We start from the raw sequence: 10,844 nt of genomic DNA, 5'->3' as shown, positions 1-10,844 counted from the left end.
TAGCTGTTGAACTAAAAGAGGGGGAAAACTGCACTATAACACATGAAAACCAAGATGTCCTTAATACAGTTGCCTTCAATATTGTTGTACAGCTCAAAAGTCCCTCATTTTGAGGGACACCACTAATTTTAGGCCCAAACATACCTATTCCACACAAATATGATGTCTTTTCAGTTTGTAATGTTGAAAACTATTTATATCCAAACAAAGAATGATGAAATTGAGGTTATAGAAAGAGTTATTTACATGACAGGAATAAATCCCACAGCATTTTAGGTTCCTTGCATGATGTTTTTTTGTGTCCATATGTCACAGGATAGCTGGCTCCTGTGGATAGACTAAGCCCGCTGCCCCTGGACTGGAGCAGGTGAGGCCTATCCAGCTAATTAAAGAGGTTTGGGCTACACCTCGCCCTATAAAGGCTGCTAGGCAGCTGAAGAGGAAGGATGGAGACATGCTGAGCCTTGGGGAGGGAAAGCCTGGAGTAAGAAACTAAGCCACTCTGGAAGGGAGCAAAGCTGGTGGAGGTTAGGAAGCTGCCTAACTCTAGCTGGTGTGCTAGTGACTCCTAGGAGAGGTGGCCCAGGGGCTCAGGATGGAATTAGGACTGTTTTCTGTTTGTGTGATAACCCCTGTTAAAGAAACAAACCTTCCTGACTACTATAGGGCATGGCAGTGCATGCTTTGGAGCTGGGGATAAACCTGGCACAGAACATGCTCATTTGGGGATTTTATCACAGTGTGTTTCACATATGTGCCTTGGCAGGTAGAAAGGTATGATTATCTGCTCAGTACAACAGACATTGCTGTTTTCTTGGTTTTTTCCATGTGCTCTACACTTTAAAACAGACCTACTGTAGCAATATTACATTTTGATTTCTTTTATTGAGGCTGTGGAGCAAAGGCTGCTACCAGAAAATGTCTTGATTATCATTTTTCTAACTCAGAACTTCCTGCGTGCAGGTACTTTGGTGACAGAGGGCAGCATGCCCCATCCCCTCAGACATTCATCAAAAGTTTTCTTTAGTCCAGTACCCTGCAGAAAATCTAAGATGATCAATTAAAAGTTTCCTTCTGCACCTTTTTGGACAGATGCTTGCACTATTTCATTGTACTTAAAAAAGCAGCTTCTCAATTGCTCAACTTTAACTTTCTTGACTTTGATGTAGTAATTTTCACTCATTCTCCAGTCATCATAGAATCTTCCAGACTAGACAATGCTTGAATTTCTAATTCAAAGAACAAGCAAAAACCAAACCAACCAACACAATTACAAATAAACCTCCCCAAGCAAAAATGTGAAGGTCTGTTGTCCATCATAAAGAAGCACAAGGGAACATAAGCCCACTTCTTTCTTTTCCTTTTACAGATCACCTTTAAAAGCAACAGGTGAGCATGACCATACATCCTCAGTCCAAGTCTGTGAAATGGAGCCAATCAGAGTTCAGGAGGGGAGGCAAGATATACAGCAGGTGCTTGATAATGATAACCTTGTATATAGTGGGAATTTTTACTGAACTGGGGGAAGTGCAAGCCACTGGTCAGTCCGTGTTATGCTTTCCCTTCTATGCTCATTTCACAGAGGATGCACCAGTCTGTAGCAGCCCTCAGCCACATACACTGGCTCTTTAGCTCAAGCTGTAGAAACTCATGTAACTAGTTCTGGAGGCCCCGTCCCTCTATGGGCCAAAATGGTGGCCATCACAATAGCCCTGTAAGAGTCCTAGTTGGCTCCCATAGTCAGACCCATTTTACCATTGTGTCAGTTAGACTTGTTTTCACGAGGTTTAATTAACAGAGAGGTAAAAGGCAAGGGAGTTAGGATATCTGGCTCTCTTGAAAATCTCAGCCTTACCTACTAGCAAGGTATAATTCAAATTTGGGTCTGTTGTACCTAGAAAAGGAAGATTGGAGGCAAGGATCAGTTAATATCTGGGGAAAGATTTTGTTCTACCACGCTTTAACACTAGCTATTTTTTCCTCAAGTTTCTGGTGGAAGATAGCAACAGCAGATAATCTGAGGAAAAGTTGTAGCAATAGTGGAAAATGTGAGGGGGGGGGGGAATACTCCCCCGTTAGTGTAGACACAGCCTACATGAGCACCCCAAGGAAGTTTAAAAAATGGCAAACATGGAAATTAACAATTATGGAAAATTCCTGGATTTGTATTCCTCATCTCCCCCCATATTTTGCTGATTTCTGCAGAACATCAGACATGTTTTAAAAAAGCATCCAGGGAAAGCCCTACCTGAGTTTTTGTGACCTCGTTGGGGCTGCGCTCACCTGCATGTGTCACTATGACTTTTGAGGGCATATCCCAGGGTCTTTGATGCAGTAAACTGAGCCACCCTGATTCTTTCCCAGTGAATTGTAGGAGAACTTGTCTGTCTTTCTGGGCCCCCGGGGAGAGCTGTGGGAAGGCACTGGAGAACTATCAACACTCAAGTGGTTTAGCCTGCATCCTTACTACAAAGTGGGCAGGTTCACACCCCAAATGAAAATGGAATCTAGGTTCTAACCTTACCCCCAGCTGAATTCAAGGCACCACTAGATGTAGATGAGAGGATTTTGTGTGTGGGAGATTAGGGCCAACACCCAGGTAAGAACTCAGGCTAACTCTGCAGTGAAGACATCCTCCAGTATTAAGGCTCATGTTAATGCCTGAAAAGTCCCTCGTTTCTTTCCATTTTTTATGCTGTAGTTTCTTTGAAAAAATCTCCCTCTGGTGGAATGAGAATCTCATTTGCCTCAGTGACCCATGTGACATCCCCTTTAGGAATCAGGATACAAGATTATTTATTTTTGTTGACTTTTTAAAACATAAATGTTAGTCTGTTTATGCATCTGCCATTGCAGGAAACACCCGTTCTCTTTTTATTCATAATGGCCTGACCCTGGAGACCAGAAACTTTTTTGTTACTGGGTGACAAACATATTATTGTAGAGGTCTTAGACACTGATTACTTGGGCAGGGCTAAGCATTGATCAATTGTTTTGCTAAAGTGTCAAATATATACCAATTGGGAAGTGTTTCTTCAAGGCACTGGGTTCTCTTTCCTCAGATTAAGGGAAATAAGGGAGTGAAATCCAGATCTTTTAGATTTTTTCATTTTTATATATATCATTAGGACTTTTCCCTTCTGCTTCATAGGCTCTGAGGAAGAAAAGAAGGAGGTGCTGGACTTTGAAGGGAGATTTTGTCTGAAAACACCTTAAAATATTTTGCCAAAATATTTTTTGAATCAGCTCTGGGGGGAGGTCTGTGTGAAACAGTGAGAGCTTGCGGGAGCCATGCCTTCCTTAACTGAGAGACATGACCCTATGGGGTTTGTTGGGACAGGCTCTGTTTAAATGAGAGGCTTGGAAAAGGAAAAGGAAGAGGAAGTGGCAGGTTCAACTACTTCTGCTTCCTCTTGTTCTTTATGGATACTGGTTACTCCGCAGCGTACTGTAGTATCCTATTCAGCTCACATTCAAAAAGTCACAGTGATGGGGTAGTCTGTCCCTTAAAGGCAGTAGTTCCTAGTGGTCGCCCTGCCCCCCTCCTTGGCATAGCCCTTTCATGGTTTGACAAATCGAATATAAGGAGCTAAGGGGGTATGGATAGAGAAGAAGTGGTCCCAGAAATGAGTGGTGCTTGGGAAGAAATCCTGTCACTGTATCTTTAAGGGCCCAGGGCAAGGAACCTTGCAGAGAAGGTGGAGCAAGGCTCTTCTCTCACCTAACCAATTGGTAATGAGCTGGAGATGGGGACTAGGATAGATGTGGTCTACTCCCTCATAGCAGGGCAGATACCAGAAGGAGAAAGCTGTCAAACTCTGAGAAAGGGGGAAAAAAGGATGTTTGCATAAACAGTTACAGAACCTACTGAAGGTCCACTAAGCTAAGACAATGGAAGAATGTTAAGGTGGAAAGGTATGGGGAGAAAATAGAAATGAAGAAAATGAGATGATAATGGTAGCCTGACCGGTGATTGATGGTATATGAGGTTACTATAGTATGTACTTTGTATCAGAATGGAAGGGCTAATCCTGACAATTGTATTCAAGGAAGTAGTGTGGGCCTCAAAGAAAGAAGAATGTCATCTGTATTGGAGAAAGGTGCTATGGAGCGCACATTCAAATTGAGATTGAAGCATAGGTCTTGTCTACTATGGGATTTAACCACCAGGGTAGCTGCACTGGTGTGAAGCTCTGGTGTAGATATGGCTTATGTCAGTGGCTGAAATTCCCAATTAGACAAGGCCTTAGTCCAGTCATAGGCCAGAATTACATCATCAGTCCATAGTTAATGAATACTCCTGATTAGAGGGGATTTAGTTTCTGGGGAAGCAGCAAGAAGGTGTTCCATGTTTCAGCCAAGCAGCGTCTAATATTGACATCTAGAACAACTGTGTTTGTTTTAGCAAAACCTTCCTTCAAAACTATATGCCACAGAACAGATGGTACATCTGTTTCTCTTTTCAGTATGATGTCATGAATCTGTTCTTAAGAATCCAGTGTGTAGCTAATCAATGTGGACTGGAGCATGGGAAAGATTCTTGAAAGGGTGGAAAAACCTGTAAGACTCCTGTCACAGAGTTTTGCCTGAATTATTCCCTTGGGAGGCAGGATTTATTCTCCCACTGAATGGGAGCCGTTTTGCCAATGAACCCCAGCTCCTTGCAAAGCCAGGATCCTCTGCATGAAGACCTTGTGCTTCTGACCCTGTAGCTCTCCCTGTTTAATGGATAGTGTGAGTCAATTGGAATCATTTTGCCCTTTGAACCCCCTCTTTAAGGGCCTAATCCAAGTCCCTTTGACGTAAATGGAGTCTCCCCTGAACTTAACTGGGAGTCAGATCAGGCCTTTAGTGTAGCCCCAAGTTGTACTAGCCCTCTGCCAGATTTTCAGTGTTGGGGTGATGTTTATCTCCCAGTGACCTCTCCCTCTTGTCCTAGCTCATCCTTCCTCAGCCACAGATCTCTGATCCTTCAGAGGTTGCGGTGGGAGTCTGGTGTAGGGAGTGGAGATGGTGCCACTGAGGCAGCCTAGGGCTCCCTGGGAGCCTAATAAGATCCAGAAGATTTGACCCTTTGAGACTAGCTTTGGTTAATGAAGTTAATTTCCTCATATCAGATTTGCATGTATATTGTCCTAGACATCTCCACTTGCTTTCAGCATGGAGTGCTTTGACACCTACTATCTTGTTTTAAATGCTGTTTATTACATTTGAACCAGGCAGCACCTCAGGAGGGAGAAGGGGTGCTTGACAAACAAAATGTTGACTGTCATTTTATTATCGTCACAAAATCATGGTTTCACAAGTTTGTCCCTCTGTGGTTTCAGCCTGTATGGCAGCGTTCAGGACAGAAGCTGAACTTTCATTAAAAATGCACTTCTGGAGGCCTGATTCCCCACTGCACTTCTCCACGTTCACATCAGCGTAGCTCAGTGAAGTGACACCGAAGGAGAACCTCAGGTCCTTCCTATACTAGAAGACCAGCAGCTTCAGCATCTATACCATCAATATTGACTTCAGGAGGTGAAATCAATTGATTCAGTTCTTTTTAAAGCTGATTTATATTTGAAGTATTTAAGGGAGATTTGGTTAAGTCTCCAGCAAGACATTTTAAAAAGTATTTCAGCAACTTAATACAGGAAATGTTACTTTAAAGCCCAAGCAGCACAGTCAGCCCTCCCCTCCCTCCCCCGGTTCCCAGCAAGACTGCTGAAGCAAGAGTTTTTCAAGAGCAGTTTAACAATCTAACAAACCAACAAAGTACAAAATATGCCATGTGAGTCAGATGTTTCTACTGTAACAACCATATGATCAAAAAGTTTCTCAAACAAAACCATTTGCTGGTAGGATAGGCTGAAGCCAAGTCTGTATTGAGTACTGTATTATGGATTTTGAGTACTGATTTTTGTAAATGTCAGGAGGAGTTATTTAGTGCCACCCAGTGTTGGCAGCCAGAAAAAGAAAGGTTAAGTATGGTTACAGCTGAGTGTTTCTCAGTTAAACACAGGAAAAAATATAATCCTGGCTCTTGCATAGTGTGTCAAGGGTGAACAATTCCACAGAAGCTTCACAGCAATAACAATTCACTGATATACAACTTCCACAAAGCAGAACTACTTGTTATGTCTTTTTTTGTATACACATTTCGTAATAAATGTAATCTATTTTGGACAGATATAGATAGATCCTTTTGCCACATGTCAGACAGTCATTGAACAAGGCCCACTCCTCTAATCTCTAGAGAGAGAGTTGTGCTGGGGTTTCTGGTCTGATGGTCAAGAAAGTTAGGTTGGGCATGACTGTTTGTAAGTGTACTGTTAAGAGACTTCTTTCTCCCTTTCCTTCTCCCCTTACAGAAGTTAAAACATTCGCTCCTCCTTTTCTTTATCTCACCAGTTGCATGTGATCTACCTTTTCCCTGAAGCCTGTAACACTATACAGGATCTCACTTGTCATTTTAGGCAGAAAAATAAATACCTTCGCAGAGGGAGAGAGTGGTTTTTTTATAATGTATTTTATTGTACTTGCTGCTTTTGTCCAAAATCACAAAGAACATTATAAAGGTGGCTCAACATTACAAGCATCATTTACCAGGCAGGGAAACTGTAGTCAGAAGTTATACGAACTATCTACGCACGTCAATGTCAGAGTTGGGAATAGAATCTAGGGGTGAGATTCTGCTCTGTGCTTCTAAGGGTATGTCTTCACTGCAAGTGGCAGTGTGATTGTAGCACAAATAGGCACACCCATTCTTGATTTAATCTAGCTAGCGTGAGTAACAGTGGTGAAGATATGAGGGGATGGGCTTCAGCGCAGCCTGGCAATCCAAGTATGACCCCAAGCCTGCAGTTGGGTGGCTAGTCTGAGTACAAGCCAGTGCCACCACGTCTTTACTGCTATTGTTACCCACTAGCTAGCCTTCCCGTGCTACAACCACACCTTGACTTTGCAGTGATGACATCCCCTAAGAGGCTCAGCACAGAACTTTCAGCCCCAGAGGAGTGGGGCTAACGTGGCTTTAAACCTTCCTTGGCCCTCCTCATTCTGGGCTTGTGAGGAGGTCCTCAGAGGATAACCCATAATTGTCTTCTGCAGTACCTCTGCCAGGGAAATCCTCTCTGGATGGATCCAGGGCTTCTGGAGCTCCTTTACTTTGCTCCAGCACAAGGAGCCCAGACTGCGGGGTTAGGACCTCATCTTAGATCAGTCCCTTACTCTAACCACTAGAATATAAAGCATCAGGGTGAGAGGAAAACACACTGGTTTTCTTTTTAATTTAATGTGAACTACATTAACATTAATGTGTGGTTATACTCTGAAAAGTGGCTCTGTAAATATAGCATTAAGGGATTCCAGGTTGTATATTGGTGACTCTAGAGCAAATGTGCTAGGTTTACAAGTAAAAAGAAGTTGGTTTCCTAAGTGCCAACTTTTTCCCCTAGAACTCGGCAGTCAAGCCATGTTCTTTCTGGTTCACACTTGATCATTAGTAGTAATGATTTTGAAATTATTATTTATTCTTGTTACCATAGTACACAAAATGTGCTAGGTGCTATACAAAGAGTCCAGATGAATTTCAGTCCTTTTTTCGAAGAGCTTACAGTTTAAGGTCCAGAATCAGGAAAGCACTTAAGCATATGTTTAAAGTTCAGCATATGCTTAAGTGTTTTCCTGAATAGGGATGTTTTCCTGAATCAGATGGAGGGAGTAACGGGGAGAATGAAATAAGTAAGCAGAGTGTTCCTGAGGATGTCTGGCACACATTCTGCTAGCTTTGCATACATATATTGCTGAAACTTATATAATCTATCCAGTTGCCCCTTGATCTAGCTATTTGTACTTGGTGAACTTCTTGTTGGTGTCGTAGAAGAAGCAAGTCTTCAGGAGGACTTGAATGTGGGTGGCCCTATGGACCAGTTCAGGAACAATGTGCCATGCATGAGCATGGGGCTGCATGGAAGACAGTATGAAGACACTGGAGAAGTCGATAAATAGAACACTGAGCCAAACATTGAAAAAATAGATTTTTTCATGCAAACTTCCGATTTTGTAAAAGGCCATTTTTTTGACAAATTATTTTAAAATGTTATTTATTTAAGTACTATTACCACAACTGCAATCAGCTGAGGCATGTGAGAGGGATGCCCCTCAACTTAGAAGAACCTTGCTGTAGGCCATTCTCTGTCAGGGGGCCCTATCTCTTGAACAAGCTTTCCCTCAGGTTGGACCATCAGAGCCTACTGCAAGGCACATCTATCTGAGGATATGTCTACACAGCAAAAAAACCCACGACTGCTTATGCCAGCTGACTTGGGCTCACGAGGCTCAGGTTACGGGACTGTTTAATTGATGTGTACACTTCCAGGCTCAGACTGGAGCCTGAGCTCTGGGACTTTCCTACCTTGAAGGGTCCTAGAGCCTGGCATCTAACCTGAGCCCAGACGCCTACACAGCAGTTAAACAGTCCTGCAGTAGGATTGCCATCCCTCCAGGATTCTCCTGGCATCTCCAGGAATTAAAGATTAATCTTTAATTAAAGATTAAGTCATGTGATGAAGCCTCTAGGAATACATCCAACCAAAATTGGCAACCCTACCTGCGAACCTGATACAGCCGGCATGGACCAGCTGTGGGTGTCTAGTTGCTTTGTAGACATCTCCAGGGAATACAATTTGTGGTGGGAAGGAGATTTTGGTGCTCTCCTGGCAGCTGAATTTGATCTGGCTTTGTCATTTATAGTAGGGGCATCTGTAGCCTTGGAGAGGGGCCCCCCTGTTTATTCCAGAAATATAACTGAATCATGATGGTAGTGCCCAAAGGCCTTAGCAGGGTTCGAGGAACCATTGTGGAAGGGCTACTCAGTCACAGAGGAATTTACAATATAAATGAAGACTCAACATGCTGAAGTAACAAACAAATGGAGGAGTGGCAAAGGGAGGGTGAGGGTAAAAGCAATGGGAATGCCAGGTTATGTGGATTAGCTATATGCTCAGTTTGCAGGTTTGAGGGTTTTTTTTTTTAAGATGTAAATGAACAGGAGATGTTGATGATGTCAGTAATCTTCACTGGCTGCCTGCCCAGCCATTATCAATTGGCAAGTTACCTTGTGTCTCACAGCAGAATAAGTCTGAGAAGAATGGATTTGTGAAAGACAGGATTGCTGCTTTATGGATTAGTTTGGGGACCCCTACTCCTTTTGAGGGTATTGCTGTGTGCGTTGCATACAAGTCCTTTCAGATAGTTGGCAACAGGTGCTTCAAATGTTAGCCCCTAGTCCTTGGTGGATTCCCAGCCCAGGGAACACACTTGTCCAGTAACAAATGATAGAAAGGAAAGACTGTAAACCCCAAGGTACAAAGTCTTTATCAATTAGTTACAGAAAGAAACTGCTGTGCTGTCTAACTAGGCTGTCCAGATCTTGCAAAGATTTTCGCATGTACATAACAAATGAGTAGTCCCTTTGAATCTCCGTTAGAGTACCCCTCCTTTTTCACCCATTGAGATTTCATTCCTTCCCCCACCTGCTGCTGTTTCACTTCTTCCCCCAGAATGCATCACTTACTGGTGCCCACCTCCCACTTTCTCTAGTGACTGAGATTGGGTGACGGTGCTTCCTGTGCCCTCACTTCTAAACAAGCTGGGAGGGAGGAGGCAGCCAGCTAACCCTGAAAACAATGGCAGATGGAGATGGGGGCAGGCCATCATGCCCCCTAGAAGGTGACTCCATGTAAGGGAGAGGGAACGTTTGTAGCGAGGACCAGGGTCTTTGGAAGGAGAGGGGAAGGGCCGTTGTTCCTTCTTCATTGGCACCAACACATGGAGCCAAGGATATTCATTGACTCTTCTCCTCTCAGAAATGCTGGGGAAATCCTTTCTCCTTTCCCTTGAAGCGACCTGGTGATCTTCCCTCATCTCCAGCGGGTCCTCAAGAGGTGCACTTTATGCTTTAAACAAGGGTCTATTTTATTGTTTGCCACATGATGTTGCTGAATTTGAAGGGGTGTGTGTAGGGAATTCTAGATACCACCAAAAAGGCCGGTGATGCCTTCTCATGTTTATATGAAGGTCAAAGTGGCCAGAACCTGGTGCCTTTGAAAGTCAAGCCTCTACATTTTATTCTCCTGCTGCCTTCACCATCTGTTGGGAGTGTGTGGCCATATTTGGCCAGATCAGTTTACACAACCTCGGAGTCTGACTGGAGCCACTGCTGCTCCTGAAAAATCAGGTAACAGTGTTGGCCTATAGGGACTTTTTACATCTGTGACTAGCCAAGAAGTTGTAAACTTTCCTCTCTAATTCAGATCACACAGAAGTCAGTCATGCTTTGGTCACAAGAAACTGATAGATTCCAAGGCCAGAAGGAACTAAGGTGATAATTTAGTCAGATCTCCTGTATAGCACAAGCCATAGTGCCTCATGTACCGCGGCATGTGCATGGGACTCCAGGAGGTGCTAGAGCCGGCCCTGTGGGATCTGCTAAGGAGAAAAAAATTCCAGGTAATGGTGCACAGAGGCATGCACACACCTATAGTGGAATGGACATGAGCAACACATCTCGAAGAACATCAGTTACTGGTAAGTAACCTTATTTTTTTGGCTTTGATTGTTTTTTGCCCTATAACATCCTCCAGGCTGTCTGAAATCACTACTGCTGCAGAGGCTTCCTGGATGCAACAGTAACAGCAACTTGTTTTTTGAGCACCTGTAGATCCCATTCTGAAATGGGTCAAACTCTGAGGTCTTAGGCGTGGTTCACACTGGCGATGGAGGGCGACATAATGTCACTTACATTGATCTCTGAAAGCCTGCGTCTACACTGACATGACAGTTCCCTTGACTTAAAC

The 10,844-nt window shown here is 43.5% G+C and overlaps 1 long non-coding RNA gene across 1 annotated transcript; it reads left to right on the top strand.

The window, feature by feature from the left end:
• The first annotated feature begins 466 nt into the window (after positions 1–466).
• On the top strand, positions 467–6,489 carry LOC137162823 (uncharacterized). The gene is made up of 3 exons (XR_010922511.1): positions 467–527; positions 1,370–1,472; positions 5,328–6,489. It is a non-coding gene; the product is annotated as an uncharacterized lncRNA (long non-coding RNA).
• The last annotated feature ends 4,355 nt before the right edge of the window (positions 6,490–10,844 follow it).

This window comes from Emydura macquarii, unplaced genomic scaffold, assembly GCF_026122565.2.
Source record: "Emydura macquarii macquarii isolate MOO-44397 ecotype Brisbane River unplaced genomic scaffold, CSIRO-AGI_Emac_v2 contig_2473, whole genome shotgun sequence".
Taxonomy (NCBI): domain Eukaryota; kingdom Metazoa; phylum Chordata; order Testudines; family Chelidae; genus Emydura; species Emydura macquarii.
Note: the sequence above shows the minus strand (reverse complement) of the source record. Positions and strands in the feature narration are given on the sequence as shown.